At 34.3% G+C, this 23,146-nt stretch overlaps 1 long non-coding RNA gene across 3 annotated transcripts in view; it reads left to right on the top strand.

The window, feature by feature from the left end:
• Nucleotides 1–9,348: 9,348 nt before the first annotated feature.
• LOC140700247 (uncharacterized) overlaps nt 9,349–23,146 on the top strand; it is a 147,013-nt gene continuing 133,215 nt past the window's right edge. For all 3 annotated transcript variants that reach the window (XR_012078611.1, XR_012078612.1, XR_012078613.1), the window contains exon 1: nt 9,349–9,486. This is a non-coding gene — a long non-coding RNA (uncharacterized lncRNA). The remainder of the gene's footprint in view (nt 9,487–23,146) is intronic.

Raw genomic sequence — 23,146 nt, 5'->3', positions numbered from 1 at the left:
ACAAAAATGTTAAAATTTGATATAGCAAGACTGATTCAGCCATTCCTGAATGGTTAAACTTTAAATTGCTTCTTTCAGTATAGGACTACCTCATATCCTTGCTGATTATCCTAAATGCACATGATTCCTCTCCCATAGTTGGTCTTACAGCATCCATGCCTTGTCCTCCTTCAATATATTCCCCAAATGGAGTCAGAGTCATCTTCAAATTTAGTCCTGATGATGACTTTTCCCTAATTACTATTTTCCATAAGATTTACATTTGACTCTTGAATAACATGGGTTTTGAACTGGGTGGGTCCACATATATGCAGATTTTTTTCAATAAATACCTATAGTATTTACTATAAAATCTGTGGTTGGCTGAATCTGTAGATGTGGAATCTGTGATGGGGAGCTGACTATGGGGCTTGAGCATCCCTGGTTTTGATGCATGCCATCAGTCCCTGAACCAATCCCTCACAGACACCAAAGGATGGACAACTGTAAATACCTGAAGATCTTTTCAGGTCCTACCAAGTACTGTACGAGCTTGCCCCAGACTGCCTTGCCATTTTCATAATCAATATACCAGTTTTCACCATATTCCAGTTACACTAGTCAACCTCCTTTCCACCCTAGGGCCTTCATACATGTTACTCTGTGTGTGTGTGTGTGTGTGTGTGTGTGTGTGGAGAGGGAAAGAGAGTATAAATGCACATATATATATATACATACACACACACACACACATACACCAGCTGCTTCACTAGTGTTATGCTAGTGACAATAAACACTTCCACTGGTGCCATCCTAGCTAACAACACCTAGAATAGCAGCTAATACTCTTGAAAATCTTGTACAATCTTTTAAAACCTACTGGTTACAGGGAAAAAAAAAATTGTGATTACTATGGTCTGAATGATGTTGCTCCAAAATTCCCATGTTGGCATCCTAAGCCTCCATGTGACTATACTGAAGATAGGGCCTTTAAGGAGATATGATTAAGTTTAAATGAGGTTACAAGGGTAGAGCCCTAATCTGATAGGAATAAGAGGAGGAAGAGACACCAGAGTTTCTGCCTCTCTCTCTGCCACACGAGGATGCAGCAAGGAGGCAGAAATCCAAAAGCCAGGAAAAGAGTCCTTACTGGAAATGGAACTCTGCCAGAACCTTGACCTTGGAGTTCTCAGCTTCCAGATCTATGTAAAATAAATTTCTGTCCTTTAAACCACCCCATCTATGATATTTCATTATAGCAGCCTGAACAGACTAGGATACTAATTTAGTACTCACAATAATTTTGTGCACTAGATAGATTAAACATATGGTTTCATATATTTATAGATTAGGACAGAGAAGTTTAGGCAAATTATTCAAAAATCAAATGACCAGTTTAGGTCATTTGATTTTCCTGGGAAACTCCTATTCATACACCAATCTTCAGCTTAAATGACATCCCTTGAAAGGAAACATAGATGAATCTTGGGCCAAGTTAGTTAGGCCTATTTTATACTTTTACATTGCATTACATGTCTCTATTTTAGAAATAGAACTGAGTATTTATTTGCATTTTGGTTTATTATCTTTTTATCCCACCATTTTGCAATCTTATGTGAACAGGGATTTTCTCTCTCTTTACCTCTGTATCTCAGCTACCATCACAGTGGTCACCACTTAGTAAACCTCAATAAATACTTGTTGAATGAATTAATTCTTGACACAGTTACCAAAAATTTTATTGAAGTGTATTCATAGACTTGGAATTGTTGATCAAAGCACAGAAATGTGTACTTAAAATAATTATTAAGTGATATTTGTTGAACTTATGAAGAATGGAGAGATGTAAAAATAAATCATTAGATGTGTCATAATCATACCACCAGAAATGACTACTTTTTTATCATGTGTTTTCCTAAGATATTTATAAAATGAGGGACTAGCCTACATATTTTAAAATGATATTTCCTGTTAAATTCTCATTATAAGTAAAATATATGATCATCATAGGAAACTGAGAGCTCACTTTGTAATGGAAATTAAGTTGATGCCATCAACTAGCCTTTCTGCTATGAGAAGGTATTACATAAGTTCTTAGAGCACCTTTCTTTGTAGATTGTTCTAGACAAGCCAAGGAATGAATTCAGAAGTTGACCAGAATAAATACAAAGCCTGATGCCTATAAAGAAGTAAATTTAAACTTCAATTTTCAGCTGGGAACTCCCACAAGAAATATATAGTAAGAAACACCCCCATGAAAGCAAATATACACACAAGGACATACAATCAAACCTAGCAAAGAAAAGATCGTAAGCCAAGTCTATTAACTACATGAGGAAATGAACTAATTTGAGTCAGCAAATTCAATATACAGAAAAAGCAGCTCCCTAAACCAGAGAGCACGTTTAACATATAAATAACTCCAGTGAGTATCCTCAGTTTCAGCCATAGTCTCCAAATCTATTATTGTGTGCTTTTCTGAACTTTTTTTTTTTTTTCTTAATGTGTTCTTCAGATGTTCTTCTACCACTGATTCAAACTGCCACTTTGCCAGTTTGGTGCTTTACTATATCTAAAGTGGTTCTAATTCTGCAGTTGCATTTTTAGTTTTCTATTGTTTTTCCTTCTAATTTTGATTGTGAATCTCTTATAATTTTCTGCTTCTGTTTCATAGAGGAAAAATATAAATATTCTTATATTTAAAATATGAAAAATTTCATTTTTAAATTCATAGAACTCAATACGTATGTTTTTCTGAGTTTTTAATATAGTTTTCTTTTTTTTTGAATTATTTTTCCAGTGTATTTGTTTACTGCATCTAGCTTTTTTCCTTCATTTGTTCTTGATCACTGAACTTTAGCCATTGCTGTTCTGTGGAAATGGATATGAGGATTGGCTGAAGTGACGAGAAGCTAAAACTGTTTCACAGATCTAAATATGGAGAGCTGTTGGATGTAAACTCCTAGACTGTTTTCCTCTTCTGCTCTTCAAGGGTGAAGGCTTCTACTGTTGCTGGCTTAATATTCTAGTGCAGAACAAAGAAATACTGAAATCCATCATTTACAGCTGACAGTTCCATGTTTCCAACACCACCTACATTGCTTTATACCTTTTACTCAAAATTTTATTTAGTGCCTTTCATACGCTAAATAATAGGAATTAATCAATAAATAAAGCAGACAAAAATTCTGCCTTCCTGGAAACATGTAATCTACTTGAAACTCTTCCCAGGATGTAACATATTAATGCCAGTCATTCTTTCTATTTCTATTTACTACCATTGTTTTCTGGGAATGAAAATCCTAAACGAATGTGGAAAGATAAAGAAGAGGGGAATGCTTTACATGGATCAAAAAGTTACAGCCACACAGTAGAGAATAGCTACCTGTTTTCTGGCTGTTTTAAGCAATTTGTTTTTAAGTTAGGAATATGAAGAGTGCTTTATTCCTCTCCTTATCTTTTCAAAAATTTTTTTTAGAAGCACTCATTTTATGAGGTGAAACCTAATAATGTCAAAAAGCAAAATGAATACATTGTCCTTAATAGAGTTTGGTTGGTTTTAGAGTTACTAGATATTTTCCTGGATTCTTTCTTTATTTTTAAAACTATTTTTGAGCTCATTTTTTTCATTTTTAAATTTTCCTTTCCTTTCCTTACTTTCAACCTATCTTAATGGTTATTAAAGTGAATGTTAAAATAGATTGTGTAAGGATCTTTTTCCAAACTCAATTTTAAATCCTAAAAATACTATATTTTAAAATAGTCTACATTTTTAATGGAAGTATAGAATGGAACTAAAAATTACTCTCTCAGGTGTCGATGCTTCATTTAGCATATGATATTCACAGTAGTGTAGAAACTGACACTATCTTAAGTTACTTCACTTTTCTGTGACTTGAGTTCCTCATGTGTAAAACTGGGGTAATGATGCCATCCATTAATGTATTTTATGGTTAACTGATTTTAAAAAAATATGAAATACTCAAAAGCATGTCTAGCAAATACTTAAATCATCATTATTTGATATTACTATTATTATTATCATTATTATTTCAGAACACCTTCAGTGCAAAAAAATTATAAGCAGTTTAAGGAAAAAAATTCAAAAGAAGAAGTTCAGAAAAAAAGAGCAGCACAATAATTTACGAACTCTGCCTCACTTTAGGGAGAGGTGGCAAATTAACAATTAATAAATTACACTTATTAAGCTGAAATAATCTGGGTCATGTAAAAGAGCCAAAGGTAGGAGAAACAGAATGAAGATCCATTAGCTATATCAGCATGTTAACCAAACAGGAAGATGATAATCATATCTAATAATAATAATAATAATAATAATAATAAACGATAAACAATTCCAATTAAAATGTTAGAAATGAAATGCAAATTGTGAAAACCTCTGAGAGTCTGTCCCTGATCACTGTATTCAAAACACTCCCACCTGGAATTCCTCTCTTCTTATCCTTCTTCATTTTCTTGCCACCACTATTATTCTCTGATACTATGATGTTTCTTCGTTGTTTCTTTCATCCCAAGTGGAATGCAATATCCTCAATATTAAGAACAGTGACTAATACAAAGTCTGAGCAAAATAAATATTTACTGGATAAATACATAGATATCTCTGAATAAATAAAATAATCAGCCTGAAAATCAACTGTGATTTCAAATAAAAAAAAAAGACTCATAAATCCCATTTATTTTAGCCAAAACTAAAATATTTAGTGACCTATTCAGAAAAACTAAATTTTAAAAACATAAACTTGAATAATATGAAGGCCATATACACTTAAAAACACTTAATAATATATAGTCAATACACATATTTTCACACACATACAACACATCAATATTATGATGATATGGGTAAAATTTAATATAAGGTGGTGGCAAAATTGATGACAAATTTAAAAGACACATGTTCAGATTCATGCCTTATACTATATAGGCAAAAAATTTCTTACTGGTAAAGTAGTTTTTTAAAAGTGACAAATTTTAATTGGCAATAAAATGGATTTTGTGCTCTATTAGAAGTGATTTTTTAGCATTAAACTTTATACAATAAATAAAAATATTTAAGTAACATTCCATTTAAAAAGTAAAACTTCTGAAAAAAAGTTAAAATAAAAAGTTAAAAGTAGAGCAGAAATAGGACAAAGGGCTATTATTGAACACTGAATTTATATGCATGGTAAGATATATATCCCGCTTCTAACAGACAAAAAGCAGAACAACTATATGAAGATATTTCTCACAAGAAAACACTGAAGAATGCACGTCATTAAAAAATGTTGAGCTTCACTAGTAGTCAGATATATAAAACTTAATAGTTTTTTAGTGCCTATTAAGTCAGTAAAAATTAAATTAAAAGTCGGTATTACATTCACTCATTAAGCTGATTTTGCTGTGTGGAATGAGCAAAGAAAAAGTAGTAGTAGATGAAGTGAAAGAGCAGATCAAATCTTGGTGTCTGGAAAAGATGAGATGGAAAAGTCATTAGAGAGGAAGCGGGGTTGTTGGTTCACTACCACAGGGGTTGACCAGGTGAAAATTCAAAATGACCCCCATACATGAAGAACTGAGAGATCCAAAAAAAGGCAGACCACTCCAGATTGGTAGGTGACAGGTTTAGTATGCAAGTGAGAATTGACACTGTTTGGTATATAAGAAATTTAATTAGTAAATATACTAGTTAGTAAATGTATTAAAAATGTCAATTGTCCCCTAAGCTATTGTAGAGATTTAATAAAATTCCAGTCAAAATTGCAGCAAGATATTTTTTAGATATAGAAAAGTTCATTTTAAAATTTATTTGGAAAAGCAAAATACCTAGTATTTCTAAATAAATTTTGAAAAAGAAGAGTAAACTGAGAGAGTCATATTAATTAATTTTATGACTCACTATACAGTAATAAAGACAATGTCGTATTGATGAAAGGATAGTTTGCAGACACACTGATCATTGAAACAGAATAGAGGATACAGAACTAGGTCCCAAACCCAAAAAGGCCACATGATTCTTGACAAGGTTGCAAGGGCAAATTCAATGGAGAAAGAACACTGTGATCAGCAAATGATCTTGAGTCAACTGGACATCCATATGCCCCAAAATAAACCTCAACCTAAACCTCATAGTACATACAAAAGTTAACTCAAATTGCACCATAGATACAAAAGTAAAATGTAAAACCATAAAAAAAGTAAAACCATGAGGACTACCTTATAAAAAAATTAAATTCTAAATTTTTTAAAAGGTAGTCCTCATGACCAGAAGTTAAGCAATGAGCTCTTAGACATAACATCAAAAGTATGATCTATTAAGGAAAAAACAAAACAAAACAAAACAGATAAATCAACCTCATTTAACTTAAAAATATGTTCCCAATATATATGTGTAAAAAATCATCATATTATACATCTTAAACTTGCCAAAGTCATATATCAAGTATATCTCAATAAAGCTAGGGAAAAGTTTTAAAGTGTTGTTTATGAAAGACCCTATTAAAGAGGATGAGAAGATAAGCTGAAGACTTGGAGACTATATCTGCAAACCACACAGCTGATAGCTGACAAAAGACTAGTATCTAGAATATATAAGGAACCCTCAAAACTCCACAGTTTAAAAAAAAAGCAATACAATTAGAGTCATGTATAGACATTTCACCAAAAAGGATATACAAAAGGCAAAAAAAGCACATCATTAGCCATTGTGCAAAATGCAAATTTACAACCACAATGAGATACCACTACACAGTTATCAGAATGGCTAACATTAAACATAGTGAAGCACCAGATGCTGACACTGATTTGGAAAAACTAGATGACATATACGCTGTTGGTGAAGATGTAAACTGGTACAGCCACTCTGGAAAGCAGTTTGGATGTTTCTTATAAAACTAAATATGCAACTACCATGCCACTCATAAATTACATCTGGGTATTCCTTTAGCTCAGAGTAATGAAAACTTATCACATAAAACCCTGTGCACAAGTATTCATAGCAGCTTTGTTTGTAATAACTAAAAACTGAAAACAATCCAGATGCCCTACTATGGGTGAATGGTTAAACAAATTTATGGTACATGCATATCGTGGAATACTACTCAGCAATAAAAAGGAAAAAAACTATTGATACATACAACTTAGATAAGTCTCCAGGGAATTATGTTGAATAAAAAAAGTAATTCCTAATGGCTATAGATTGTATGATTCCATTTACATAATATTTTTAAAATAAAATTATATAAACAAAGAACAGATTGATGGTTGCCAGAGTTAAGAAAGAGGTAGTGTCACCAGGAAGAGACCCACACCTGTACCAGAGGCTAACCTACTTTCATTTTTTCCTTCCACACCACAGTCTAATAGTCTAAGTCCACAGCTGTGCTACTTTAACACAAACAAAGGCCAAGGCAGATGGCCACCTAAGCAAACCCTCAGAACCGGCCGGAGCCAAAAAGGCCCAAGGCAGTAACAGTCAACTGCCCTGAACAGGCTCCAGCCTGACCACGAGGGCAGCGCCCGCGTGGATGAGACCCAAAGTGCCCAAAGGTGGCCTTTGCTTCACTACCATGCTAGGATCTCCTGCCCAAAGCGGGGACTTACACTTTGCTAGGCACAGCTGGTGCCTTGTGCAAGGGAGCCCGAAGGACTGCATAAGCTTCGGCTGTTCCTGGAAATCACTGCCTTTTTACCCAAATTCTGATGGCATCCCCACCTCTTACCCCATAAAAGCCTTCCACTTCCCTCCTTCCACAAGAAGTCTTCAGAGCAAGAGTTCTCCCTTCCTCATTGCTTGATCAACAAGTAAGCGTTCTGCTCTGCTCTGCAGAACCGGGCCTCTTTCTACTGGCTAGGGCTGCACCGCAAGAAAAGGACCCAGTTGAGGGGTCCACCAGGTGGGAAAGGGTCAGTAACAGCAGGGATGGGAGGGAGGTGGGTGAAGCTCCAACAGGGCCACAAGAGAACGCCTAGCGGTGATGGAATGGCTCTGTGTCTTGAGAAAAATTAAAAAATAAGCAAGAAACTTACATACCAAGCTTCTCTTGTGCAGCCGTACGTAAGAGGAGGGGTACGTCTCTGCAGTGCTCGCCAGAATCTTAAAAGTTTATTTGGAAGCTTCAACTGGGCTTCAGTCACTTACTCGCTCCAGATGACCACACCACCACCTTACTCTCTCAGGGCTGCATCTTGGGAACATCTCCTGGTGTGGGATGTGGTGGGCTGTATATTCAAAGGCAGGGCAGGGGGAGAAGCACCTCACAGTGTCCAGCTGGCAGGTCAACCGGAGCTCACGTCCTCTCGGTGACCTCCTACGACAAAATAAAGCACAGTAATTAGTGTAAAACAGGTCATGGTATTTGAAATCAAGAGACTTGGACTCTGGTGGCTTAGTGGCAAACTGAGAAGTCGTTAGGTTGTTACCGAACCAAACTTGGGTCTCCCTGCCCGCGGGCAGTAAATTTTTGTGGCATAGGAAAGTGCAGCATTTATTGTAAAAGCGCCAATGCAAGGAGGATGGGTGTCTTGTGCTCTAAAACCCCAAGCTCCCAGAAGGGTGAAGGGTTTCAGCAAAGCATTTTTAAAGGTCAGGTCAGGTCACAGGGTATGTGATCAGCTCCTGCACAATTCTCTGACTGGTTGATGGTGAGAGAACAGGGCTGTTGACATTATTAATCCTTAGGCAACAGTAGGTCTGGGGGGAGGCTCAAATCATCAAGTAAATTTCTTCCACCTGCTGGTGGTTTTAGCCTTTGTAAAATAGCTCAGGAAGTGTGCATGAGACACTATTATCTAGGTACTTCAGAGAGGAGCTGCAGCGGAATATGGGGGTGGGAGAGTCTGTCCTGGGAAGGCCCCACAGACTCCTGCTTGGTTACAAGATTGCGGATTTTTTTGAGGGTAGGGCAACGGAATTGATATGAGAATGGCAATTAAATGTCAAAAGTGACTCCAGGATTATTGTCGGAGCAATTGAAAATATACATTGGCATTCACTGAATAAAAAGATTGAGAGGTGTTACCTGCCCTCCGGAGCTGGGCCTCGAGGAGCGTCCTGCCGCCCAGTGTGACTCACGCCAGTACACAGTGTTCAGTTCAAAGCAACGGAAAGCTTTATTCTTAAATCAGAGAAGGCAGAGGTGCGAGCTAACACCGTAGCTCCTCCCATAAGGTGCCTTCTGCGGGGCTACTTTTCAGACTCCTCTTCAGCAGGGACGAGGGTGCCGTTCCTCTGCCTGGGGCGCCGCTGCATGGCTCATGGTGGAGTGCAGCGCCACGCACGGCGTCTGACGTCTGACGCCTGACGCAGCGTCGCTGCACACGGCCCGCCCCCGCCGCCATCTTGACTCTCAGGGCCATGTTCTTGGCTTCTGCGCATGCTCCACCCCCGAACTGCGGTGTCCTGCGCAGCCTTTTGGCTCCGGGAACTCCGGTCTGAGGTGGTCTGGGGTGAGGCCTCAGTGCGCGGCTGCTGTGAGCGAGACTAAGCACAAAGGGAAAAAAAAGGTTAGACTTTATTTTATTCTATTTGGATTCTGTTCTTATTTCCCGGGAATTGTTAACGGACTTTGCTGGTGACAGCGGTAAAGAAAGCGGAGTTTGGGGAGAAGTAAAAGACTTGGGGCCTAGACCTCTTAAAGTTGAAACATATTACATAGCTAAGTGAATTCAAAAATAAGAAAAATTTAATGATATAGTAATTAGACTTAATGAAATGTAGTTTCATTGGAAGCAAACAGCTTTCTAAAATCTAAGTTTTTATCTGAAATATGCAAATTAATAGAGCCGACATCATGTCGTCAGGATTAAGGCACAGGGTGCACATAAAATATTTAGCAGAAGACCTGGAAAACAGAGAGTGATCAGTAAGTAGTGACTAGAACAACAATAATGCCATTATCATTATGTACATTTATGTACGTGCATAAGGAAGCAGGCAGATGGCAATATACACAATGTAAATTGTTACACTAATGTTAGAAAGCCTTTTCTTTTACTATTTTTTTTAATTTTTAGCATTGTAATGAAATTTTTAACTCTCACATAAAAAATCTCTTTTCATTTGTTCTGTATTTGGTCTCCATATTCTACTTAAGACATAGATCAGTATATATTCTTTTTTAGGACTCTGCTGATGTAGATTTATTCTTAATGTTAATTTTATATAACTTTTTATTACAAATGCATATGTTATTTATAGATAAAACATAAGATAATGAGAAAATACCTATAATTGTATAAGAGAAATAAACAGAAATTACTTCTTATACATTGCTGAATAACTATTCTTAAATCTATAGCTATTAGAACTGTTCATTGAATGTATAACTAAGTACTGAATTCTGTATCAGACACTGTTCTGGCCAGTGAGGACAAAATAATGAAAAATTCTTGCTCTTGTAGACAGTATGTTTTATCTGAAGGAAAAAGGAAAAAAGGACCAGATGAACTGTACTGATGAAAGTTAAGTGATATGAATAGAAATGAGTCAAGGAAGGGATATCAAATGTGCTGGAGTGGTGGGAGGTTACAAGGTACAGTAGAGGTGAGAGAGGACCTCATGGAGAGAGGAGTCAGGACAAAACTGAGGGAGGGAGGGAGTGAACTCTGTGGCCATCAGGGGAGAACATGTGTCAAGTGCATGTGCGTTACACACTTAACAGGAGTGGTCAGTGTAACTGGAGGAGAGGGAGTCAGAGAGAAAGTGGCAGAGTTGAGGCTGGGGATGTAACAGGTGGCTGGATCCCTGCAAACCAATTTGCACCCCTTCACCTTGACTCTCAATAACTTGGGAGCCGTTAGAGATGTTTGATCTGACATGTATTTACAGAGTCACTCTAGATCCCTTCTAAAAACAAAAAGGGCAAGAGCGAAAGCAGGGCAACACTACAGAGGCAATGACAATTATCAGGCATATCAATGGTGATGAAGTTTGCTAAACATTTGTTGATTAAGGCTTTTAGTTTTAAAATTTTTATCAAAGATAGAAATCCTTGGTTTTAAATGCCAGCTAGGTCTTCAAGGTTCAGAATAAATAAATAGCTCTCTCCTTATCCACGCTTGTCTTCATTTCACAGAGGCAACCACTTTCAGTTTTGATACCCTCCTACCTCCTCTATATTTAGCTCTTTACTTTCTAGATAATGTCTTTTTTTTTATGCAAACACTTTACTCTATTTCCCTGGAAATTTCCCCAGTGTTTCTCCTGTGCTCTATATCCCTACCCTAGAACCTTATTTTCTTATTTCTTGACTTATGACATCATTTCCCTAACTCCTGAGTCTTTCTGGGCTTACTATAATATCAGTTTATGTTTCTGCATTTTACAGTAGGCTGTTAGTCATTACTCAATTTGTGTTCCAATTTCTTGTCTCCACTATTTTCTCTATTAGTATTTTTAATATTAAAAAAAAATCTCTCCATGGTCATTAGTAGAGTTTGGGGTCAGATGTACAACGAGGGCAGATAATCAAGCAAATGTATTTAATTGAAAATATTTAATTGTCCTTAATTTCACTTAACCATAGAGTATGAATGTTTTTTTCCATATCAACAAATACCCTAATGTGTAATATGTAGATTGCATTAACAGTTCATTGTTATGAATATGGCTAGAATAAATTTCCTAAAAAATATGCGGTATATGCATACATACATACATAGTTTTCTCATATCTCTAACAGTTTATAGAGGATGGATTTGGCTAGAAATAAAACTGATAAAACAAATATGCACTTTTTAGAAGTAAAATGACTTATTATTTCTTACTCTTATGACACAAATTATATGCATTTAGAAAATACAAAAAGGCTATGTTTTTCCTTTTATGATAATAGCATAATTAAGTATTTTAGTATTTAATGATGCAGAACCTCTTTCTTTTGCTTTTCTCTCTCTTTCTCCCCCTGCACCTCATCTTTTTAATTTCTGATTTCCACTGTCTACTTCTACCACATGTTACGCTGTGCACATTTATATTAATGCATATGTGGTAGTACACTGGTGCACGTAGTAGTAAACAGGTTTGGAAGGTGGGCCCTGATGTGTAGTGTTTGCCAGTTTCTGTGGTATAATCAATCCCGCTGTGGTCCGTTTCAAGCGATCAACCTCACACCACTTAAGAAAGCAGAGTTGGGGAAAGATGAGCACATTAGGCACTTGGGAGCCAATGGAGCCAGCTCCAGCACACCATCGTGCCCTTTGTCTTTTAAGTATTTTCTAGCTTGTTGTGTGCATTTTATCTTTTTTTTTTTTTGCATTTTATCTTTTGAAGACTTTTTTTTCCACTGTTATTTAACAATGTATTACTTCTGACATTCAAAAAATATACATTATTTTTAACCTCCTCTGTTATGTTAAAATACCATGTTGGCGTCAATACTATGTATATTATTTATGTATATTTTTTCCAGTACAATTTCTGCTGCTTTTTTTGTTGATCAGCCTACTGAAATTTCTTGTGATATAAGTGTACGCTAATTTAAATTCATATTTTTAAAAAATTACTATCTCATCATTCTTTACTAGACAGTCATCTTTTTAATATTAAAAATATTAAAAATGCTAACTTTATTACATACCACATTTTATATTAATTGGATTGCTATTTGTTCTTTTTATTCATCTGTTTGCCTACTCTTGAATTTGCACTGTACTTTTAAAATAATTTTATGTTTGCAATATAATATACCATCTAATTTTTTAGGTCCCGTTCATTATCTTTCTGTTCTAGATTGTCTTTACTATTTTGACCTGATTCCTTTATACTGACCTTAGTTTTTTTCAAATGCAAAAATGTCACCATTAGAAATACTATAATTATTTTAAATATTTTTATCAGTATAAGTATTTAAATATTAAATCTTCCCATTTACAGCAATGATAGATTACTTAACTTGTTCCTCCTTTTTTTTAATGTATTACAAGAAAATTATGTGTTTCCAATTATATATTCCCTAGACTCAACTTGTAGGATATGTTTCCAGGCATTTCATTTTTTATTTTATTACCATTTTGAGTGTAAACATCTTTTTTCCCATTAATTTTCTTTTATTGCCATATGTAGTATTTGTATATAATTTGTATTACATATCAAGCTATAAGTTTCCATAAATTTAATCCTAGTCGCACTCTTCAAAAGGGATACATAGTTTTAAGTTTTTAATTAATTCTCCTGTGTTTTCTCTGTATGAAATACTATAGTTTGCAAATAACTATAGTTTTCTTTTTCTCCTTTCTCATTTATGTTTCTTTTCTTTTTTTCTATTTTCTTACTGCATTTTTTTCACTTACTGGATTTATAAGACTGTCATTGAAAATGTTTAACAATATGGCTGGGAATGCACATCCTTGTCTAATGACTGTCTTTATATATTGTATTCATTGATTTATTCATTCAGTCATAAATATTTTTCAGTACATACAGTGCACTTGGAAATTAATGTTGAGCTTTACTCTTAAATAAGATGCTAATCAATTGGTATATCTATTGGTTTCTGTCCTTTCAAAATCTTTCTATGTACATTTAAAACATATTCAAAAATGAGTTAATGAAACATAACATTTGATAATTTATGCAAAACTATCGTGGTAAGTATTATGACATATTTTCATATATATAACTAGTTTCATTTCTAATTATTGTTAAGTAATACCAAATTTTGAAAGATTCACCATTGTTTAACAATTTCTTTTCATCCAATATTGTCATATCTTTAAATGTTGGGATGAAAAGTTTTGTGTACATATTTAGCAAGTGTATCTAGTTATTGCCTTATGATTAATTCATAGAAATGAGATTACCGGAATACAAAGTAAATGAATTTTAATTGTAGATATATGGAGCCAAATTGGCCCTCCAGGAAGGTTGTACCAACTTATAAAACCAATGGTAATATTAATATTTGATGGTACTTCTTGTTGCAGAGGGTTTGGCTAAATTTTATTTTATAATCAATTTTTAATGACTTTAATAATTTTATATTTTAAATTATCAACTTGTGAAATATTATTAATATTCTAGACTGTGCACTTGGATAGAAAATGTGCTTCAATATGTAAAGCAGAAATGACAGACCTAAAACCTTCTTAAATAAACTTATAAACTACCTCTAACTGTGGGAGAATATGCCTTAAGATTAGAACAGCCAGTGGTTTTGAGTAGTTCATACTAATCAGAAGCCATTTTTCTTTTACATATTTGAGGAGCTTATTCCTTATTTGATTAGAAATGCAATTTCTTTTACATATGAACGTAGTTTGGGAAAAATGATTTTAATTTTACATAAGATACTTAAGTTATTACGCACTGCATTGTTTTGATAAATCAAACCATAATGAATTTGGTTAAGTTAAAATACTGTCATTCCTTTTTCTAAATATGACTCTTTCCAGACAACATGAAGGTATTTCAGTCTTAGCTTCTAATTTCCCCTCGTGTAGTTTGGTTAAAGAAGAAAAACAAGTCAACTTTAATTATTCCAAGTTTGTTGTTGTGATATTTAATTTATGTACAGAATAGTATGATTGCACACTACTTTTAAATTGAAAAGTGAAATCGTTTTCCCCCTGAAAATATCATGGTCAAAACATGACAAGAAAATATGAGGCTCTCATAAGTGAAATGTGATAAATCATGTTTCAACAATGAATAGAACGAGCAGTGTCATCCTTTCCTTGTGCTGGAAAAGCATGGCATTTATGAGAAAAGTAATTACCTCAGTAACATTAAAAGCCCCCTTTTAATATTATCTCACGTCTTTCTGTAGGTCTTTTCCAGCTGTGTTCAATTTGCAGCATTTTATCCTTTCAAGCACTGAATTGGAACGCACTTTAGATGGCATGTAATGCAAATTCTGTTTTATACGCTCGTTGAAATTATTTCCTTATATATATGCAAAGGCGTAGTGATAGAGGTGGTAATGGGACTCTGTTCAAACTAACTCCTAGATCAGCTTTCAATTAACTTTCCTTTTGTTTCTTCTATCTGATTCTTTTTTTCCTATTTTCTTCGCAAGGCAACAATATTATCTGCCCCGTATATATTTGTAACACTTTCTCTGATGGGATTTAAAAAAACGTGATTTCAGTAACAAAATTAGTCTTCCTAAAATGATTTTTCCAGAATTATCATTTCAACTTGGCAATTTATTTGTGTTCTGTTTGAAAAAGAAAAGAAAGAGATCACTGTCCCTATGTAAATTGTTAGATGACTTTTGGTTCCTCAGTTCAATGAATTTAAAGGTTGAGGGAGTTTTTAAGTTTAGCTTGTAAACATATTTTGTGCACTTCTGTCATGAACCAACCATGCCTGGTCCTTGTCTGTCCAGTCTTCATCGTGCTCTACTAGTGTTCTCAAGCACATGCTCAGGTGACACACCGCACAATAGCCAAAGTGGATTCTACGAGACCATGCCTTGCTCTGCTTTTCCACTGACCGGAGTTGTCCTTGCCTAATCACACTATTCAGATTCTTATTAGCTTCTTGTTCATTTAACATGAAATACTAACATTGACAAAAATAATATAAAACTCAAAGTATACAACTTCAGCAAGGACACTGTTGGCAAATTGGTGAAAGAGTGTTATTCAAGCAGTATTTGGAATTACTTGTGGCACAAGAAAACCTGAATTCTGTGAAATTTTACAGCTCACATAGGTAAGAAACTTGATAGCAATTTCTTTAAATTTGGCAGCCATCATAAAATTTTCCTGACATTACCAATAATAAGTTATAAATCTGAGATAAATGTCTTTAAACTATTAATAATAATTTATTTTGGCCAACTTTGCTGATGGGAAAGCTGAATTTTTTTTGTAAGAAATTATATCAATTGTTGCCACATGAGGTATAATCAAAGCTAATGTAATAATGGTACACAAATGTATAAGAAATTTAACTAACATATGTGTTACTTTATTTTTCTGGATTTGATGGTTTTTGCGTGAACATGATGGCCTTAACATTCTCTCAGTTTGACTAAACTTCAGACAGGTTTCTTCCTGTCTTCCTTTTCTTAGAACATTTAGTTTAGGAAACTTGAAATTGTAAATTCTTTTTCTGCTCCTTTGAGATATAAATCCTCTACATCTAGGAATGTTCTCTCTCAAGGAGAAATAGGAGCCATTCATTTGAAATGCAAACGTCAGGAAAGCCAGTCTCAGTGAGGATGTAGGAGCCTAACTTCCTTAAGCAACAATTAGCAAACCTGTTGACCTATCACCTTGACCAACCTCCCTACTTTTTCACTAGTTCACCCCAGAATTTAAAAATCCTTCTGCCTTTTTTTTTCTTTTCAGCAGAATGGGGTTAATCTCTCTTCCCTATTGCAATAGTCTTGAAAAAAGTCTTTCTTCCTTTTTTCTTTTTTTTAGTGTCCAGTGTGATTTTTCTTTAAAAGTGATATTTGACAATTTTTATAAAAATGAATTTGTTACAGTTTTCTTCTCATTCTAAATAAAAATTCGCATTTGTCCTTAATTTTTATTTGTAAGTTTTATTTTTGTTTTTTCTTAAGGACCCCTTTCTTGATTTTACAAGCTCTAGACTCCCTAAAACTGAATTCCTTTTTTCCTCTTGTTCTTTGCCCTATTTCCAAGTACCTAAGAGTATATTCAGTTTATGAAGTTTTTGTCTCCACATATTTACTCACCAAAGTGCAACCAATAGCGAGAACTAAATTGACCATCATTTTTGGAAAATTTTCTATGATCCTTTGAGGGGAATTAGTCTTTCTTCTCCTATGATTATGTAGCCCTGTTTATAATTTTGTAATAGACTTAATCACAGTCTGCTAACTAATGAAATTGTTTGCATGTTTATCCATTTTTTACAGGACTGCAAGTTTTTAGAATTTAGGGCACATGTATTTTTAGTCTTTGTAGCACCCTCATCACCTGAAATGGTAGACACAGGGATGTATGTTGAATTAAATTGCTGCAACATGATTTTCTCAGATTTAATTTAAAACCTAATTCTCAAGAAAGAAGTATTAAAAATCTCCCAGGATAATATGTTACTTATAGAGGAAAAGTAATAATTAAGAAAAGAATATTCATGAAACCCTGCCATGTATCTCAGGGAGATAACCTCCTTTGATGGGTCAAGTTGAGCGCAAATGCTTCCTCTTCTTTTGAAGCTTTCCCTCACATTTTAGGCAGAGTTAATCTTATTTATCTCTTGACATGCTGAGTATTCCCCTAACTATCTGATTTCCGTGCTAAACTAGAAATCTGTGAGGTTATGAAGAATGTTCTTACTTGCCTCTTTATACTTGGTTCCTGGCACAGGTTTTATTATAAAATGAGGTGGTAGGTCAATACTTATTAAAAAGAAAGAAAGAAGGAAAGTTTGAAACAAGGAAGTGAGTGAAATGGGAAAGGAGAGAGAGACATATTACCCAGTTGTCAGATTTGTCTCCATGCTTGTCTGGTCTCAAAGTCACGGTTTCTTTTTAGGTTGCAATGTCTCTCATCACAGGACTAAGAGCCAGCTGCAGAGAATACTCAATTCTGCTGACAATTAAGATTTTAAAAAATGAATGCAAGCACTCATGGACTATGAATCATTTCCTTTTTCCATGTAAATTACACAGCAATCAACATAAACGGGTTTAATAAAAGATGGAAAAAGAAGTTACTTTAAAAAATCCAAAGAAGATGCTTCTCTCACCCTCCTCCATCCACATACACTACTAAAAGTGTCTCATTTAAAAACTCAGAATACTTCTCCATAGCCAGTGAGAGACCCCAGGCAAACACGGTGCCTCTCACATGTGCATCTGCAAATCACTCTTTTTCCCGTTATGCTTCTGTGTAGTCTTTTCTAGCATAATAATTTACTTTAATATAAAATTTCACTAAAATTAATAGTTACCTTATGGAAATTTATAACATACAAATGAACAAAAGGAAAATTAAGACTACTTGAACAGTTTAACCCAGGAAACTCAGGATTCTGTTGCAGTGATTAGATGAAAGGGCAGGAAGTAGACAGAATAATGGATAAAATCATGATGTATATGAATGAGTATTTTTCATATACTAATAGCATATTATGATGAATTAGAAATGGAAGGTAGCACAAGAATCAAGGACGACTCTTATGTTTTTGGCATAAACAGCTGAGTTTATGGTGGTAGTTCCTTTTTAGCAGGAGAAACAAGTTTGGGGCTATATATTAAGAATTCTGTGATTTGGGGGAGGGCATCTTACATTTGAAGTATCTGTTATATATTCAAGTCAAGATGTCAAGTAAGCGGTTGGATGTGTAAACTGATAGTCAAAAGAATTAGGGCTGACCATTTAAAACTGGTGAAAGGTAATTTAAAATAATATTTTGTTTTTGAGGTTGCTCAAATATGAAAAGTTTGTTTCTTAAAAAAATAGGAAGAGGCAATCATTCATTCAGTTTCTTTTCATAGCATATATTTTTCTTCTGACAGTCATCCTTATTTCATAGCTCTGAAAATTAAAAAAAAAAAGAATTGTTATGTTTGAATGCTGATGCCCTCATTCTGGCTCTTCTGAAAAATCCTACTTTGATATTGAAAAAAAAAGTATGTGTGTATATTCAAGATATTCGTATGCAGTTGACTTGCCAGAATAATTATTTTCCTCTTTGTTCCTGGAAGCACATTTTATGTTTGTGGAGTATCTAGCTTTATGGCTTATACATAGTTTCATGTGAGAAAACAGGCATTGAATCAAATTGTACTGAGCCACTGAGCTGTTTGATACTACATAGTTCTGTTAACTTAATCTACAAGTGATTATTTACCAAGTGTTATGGGGCAGATACCCAACTGTATGCCTTAGAATATTAAAAAATAACTAGTCTTACATTGTACTAGTTATCCCACTACTTGACTAGAACACAAGATTGACACATAGACATTCTTCCGAAGAGAGAAATTCCACAGCAGAGTACAGTTAAGTTCTATAAGAGGTCTGAAGAGAAAGGATAAATTTGAATATTTATTGAGGGTATAGTTCTTTGACTTGGGGAAGGCATCAGATCCATATATTAATATTAATATCACTATAATGATTGTACATCATATGGTAGACTAAACCTCATTAAGCCATCAGAATCTCCTACACTTCAAGGTGAGCATTGTTGCAGATTTTGAGACTTTGTACACAAAGTGTTTCCCCCTTTTTGATCTCATGACTGTTTCTAATCTTGGATTATTTGATGATGTCATAGCCCACTGTCTGTGATATTTGAGTTGATTACTGAGGAAAAAAGGATCCATGGTGAGAGCATGCATAGCAAACTGAGGGAAACAGCCTGCTGATTACACAGAAGAAAATTCCTATTTACATGCAAATATCTTTGTAATCAGCAGTGATAGGAAAGGAAACATATGAGAGTCTAAGGCATTCAGGGTTTTCAAGTGTTCTAACTTGCCTTAAGTCCCTACCTCAGAAAATGCTTTCTTATGTCAGTGACAAAGCCCATCTCATTTAACACAATTTCAGGCATATTTTACTTGAAATAAACCATATTAATGAGTATTATCTCTTCTCATTTCTTTCTCGGTGTAGTTCTTTTGGCTCATTTTTACGTGGAATTATTCTGTGGTCAGTATTTTAGTTTTAGTACAATAGCTTTCTAGGAATGATAGCCTAAAGCCTTTTTCTTTTTTTTTTTAAAGGGGGATAATACTGATTACAAAGGTTATTCTCAGGTTTAATTAAAATAATGTACAATTTAGGTATCTATCTGAGTGCTTGGTATATCAGGCAAGTATTTGAAATTGGTGACTTTATTCATGCCTTTTCAGGAGTTTGTTTTTTGTTTTTGTTTGTTTGTTGTTTTTTTTTTAAGATAAGCCTGAAATGAGGTCAAAGTTCATACGGCCCTAAGAAAATCTCAAAGGAAAATATTTTTCATGGCTTTTACTTTACAGAAAGTGAAGGCAGGAAACTATAACATTGGTATAATTCTAGGGCTACAAAATTAGTTCATAGACATTTAGAAGAGAAGGGAATTTTTTTCCCTAGTAATGTGTCCCAGGAAAAATGTCAGTCTTATTCCTGATTTGCAGACTGAAATCCTGAGGGGAAAAAATCTAATTTCATCTTGTGTCTAGGAAAGTCTATAAGAATTCATTTCTTTGCCAAATAACATTACAGATGGTCATTATTCTAAATCCCTTTACCCAAGACAATACAAGATAAATATTTTATCTGTGTAAGGCTGAACAGCCAACGTGCTAAAGTAGATTCTAAATGCCAAGTTTTCACTTAGGTGATTGCTGCAGTGTGATGATGCTTAGAGACAGGACACAAGTTCTCAAAGAGTGGTTCAAGAACCATTTCTGTGAGTTTGAAGGGAGAAATACATTGCCGAGACGATTAGATAACACATGCAAAATTACGAATTTGGACACTTACCTCACACCATACACAAAGGTTAACTTTATGTGGATCATAAACCTAAATGTAAGAGCTAACATTCTAAAACTCTTAAAAAAAAAAATAGAGGAGTAAATCTGGATGAACTTGGATTAGACAAAGATTTCCTAAATGTGATACCAAAAGCATAAACAATAAAAAGAAGTTTTATAAGTTGAAGTTAAAACAAAATTTGTGTTTCAAAGGACACTGTTTCAGAAAGTAGAAAGATAATCCAGAGACAGAACATGTTTGCAAATCATGTATCTGATAAAATGCTGTATTAGTTAGGGTTCTCCAGAAGAGCAGGAACAACTGGGTGTGTGTTTATAGAAAGAGAATTGTTTTAAGGAACTGGCTCACGTGACTGTGGAGACTTGGTAAGTTCAAAATTGAGGGTAGGCTTGCTGGATGGAGACCTAGAAAAGAGCTGCAGTTTGAGTCCAAAAGGCAATCTGCTGACAGAATTTTTTCTTCCTCAGAACAGGTCAGTCTTTGTTCCATTAGAGCCTTTATCTGATTGGATGAGGTCCATTCACATTATGAAGAGTAGTCTGCTTAATTCAAAGTCCACCAACTCCATGTTACTATTATTCAATGAAATACCTTCACCTAGAATAATGTTTTACCAAATCTGGGCACAGTGATCCAACCTAGTTAACACATTCAATTAACCATCACAAGAACTGATATCCAGAATATATGAAGAACTCTTAACAACTCAACAATAAGAAGGCAAATAGCTAAAAAATGGAAAAAGAGATTAAAACCCATTTTTCTAAAGAAGATATAGGAATGGACAGTAAGTACATGAAAAGATGGTCAACATCATTAGTCATTATGAAAATACAAATCAAAACTATAGATGTCACACACACTAGTCTGGCTAAAATAAAAAGGCAGGTAATAACAAGTGTTGCTGAGACTATGGATAAACTAACCTTTGTACTTTGATAGTGGGAAAGTAAAATAGTGGAAAACAGCTTGGCAGTTTTTCAAAATGTTATATATAGTTACCAAGGACTCAGCAATTCCACTTCTAGGTATCTTAACGAAAAGAAATAAAAGCATATGTCTGAACAAGATCTTGTACGCTAATGTCCACAGCAGAGTTATTTACAATAGCCAAAACGTAGGGGAAAAAACTCAAATACCTTTCAAAAGATAAATAAATAAACACAATGCAGTATAGCCACAGAATGGAATATTATTTGACAACAAAAAGGAATGAAGTTGTGGCTCATGTTTCAACGTGGATGAACCTCTAATACAGTAGGATGAATGAAAGAATTTGGTCCAAAAAAGCCACCTATCTTATATTATTTATATCAAATGTCCAGAATAGGCAATTCTATAGAGACAGAAAGAAAATTAATCATTGCAAGGTAGTGTGAGGAGGAAAATGAAGAGGGACCGAAAATGGGTGTAGGGTTTCTTTTTGCATTGATGAAAATGGTTCTGAAATTAGATTATAGTGACTTGCATAATTTTGAAAATATATCACACAACATTGAATTGTACACTTCAAACAGGTTAACTGTGGTATGTAAATTATATCTCAATAGAGCTGTTAAATAAGACAAAGATGTAATTTGCCATTTTTACTCTTAGTCTTTAAGAAGCATGCAGTGGGATTTCCCAAAGGCTACCTAATCTGTTTATCACCATAGATTAATACAGGGGCAGATATAAGAATATGTAAGACTCCTAATGACTTCTATTAATCCATATATTAAAGCAATTTGCAAAAATATAAAAAAGTGATTTCAGAAACGTAAAACCGTGTCTTAAAAGCACGTTTGTTTTTCATGAAAATAATATATGCTTTTTATTACTGTGTTCAATTAATAAGAATGTTTAAGTGATCTGAGTTTTAATTTTCAATACAGGAAATATCCAGAGATATAATCCACATGGACAAAAAATCTTTGGGATTTTTAGTGACTCTTTAGAGTATAAAGAGATGCTTTAAAAAAAAAGAAAAACATTTGAAAACTGCTGAAGTAGGATAATGAGCAAACAAATAGATGGTTGAGATGGTAGAGAAGAGTGTCACCTATTTCATGTGCCGTGACTGGAAGATGAATATAAATTGTGGGAGAATCTTCTTTTTTCCCACATGTTGTGATGCCTAAATGTTGTAATAAAAGTTTCTGATGGTTACGGAAGGATGAAAATGTGGAAACGAAAAAAAAATTATTTTTAGTTTAGTTTAGCTTCTGCTTTGTTTTGACTTAGTAAATCATCATAAAAGCAGCTGAGCAAAGGCATTGCCATTTTTCAGACATCTTTGTTTCTGCAAAAGGTCTCCGTGGAATAATTAATGGTAATGAAACACTTTGAAAATAAATCATGATAGAGTTGTCTTTGTGATCAAAGAGAGCTGTGCTTATAAACATAGCAAAGAGCATATTTCAAGGACAGTAACTCCAGTTAAGAGTTTTCTGAGAAACTCTGAGTACCAAGTTTAGTCAGAAAACATTCAACTGAGAAGGAAATACTCAGGAATACAATCTTAGGCTGAAACACACAGTGGAGGAAAGAAACTTTATGGTGGTTTCTAGCATTTGATTCTCTTTTCCACTACATAATTCTAGGCAATACATTTCAGATCTAGGCTTGACTGTCACTTAAAATGTTTTATTTAAATTCTGCTCCACCATTTGTCAACCTGAGAATTGATGAAAATAATGCAGATCTCATAAGGATAGTAGAATAATTTTTTTAATCCTGTAGTTTAATAATTTACCTTTTTCTGTGCCTCACT

The sequence above is a fragment of the Vicugna pacos genome, chromosome 12, assembly GCF_048564905.1.
Source record: "Vicugna pacos chromosome 12, VicPac4, whole genome shotgun sequence".
Taxonomy (NCBI): Eukaryota; Metazoa; Chordata; class Mammalia; order Artiodactyla; family Camelidae; genus Vicugna; species Vicugna pacos.
The sequence above is the reverse complement of the archived record's forward strand: the minus strand, read 5'-3'. Positions and strand labels throughout refer to the sequence as shown.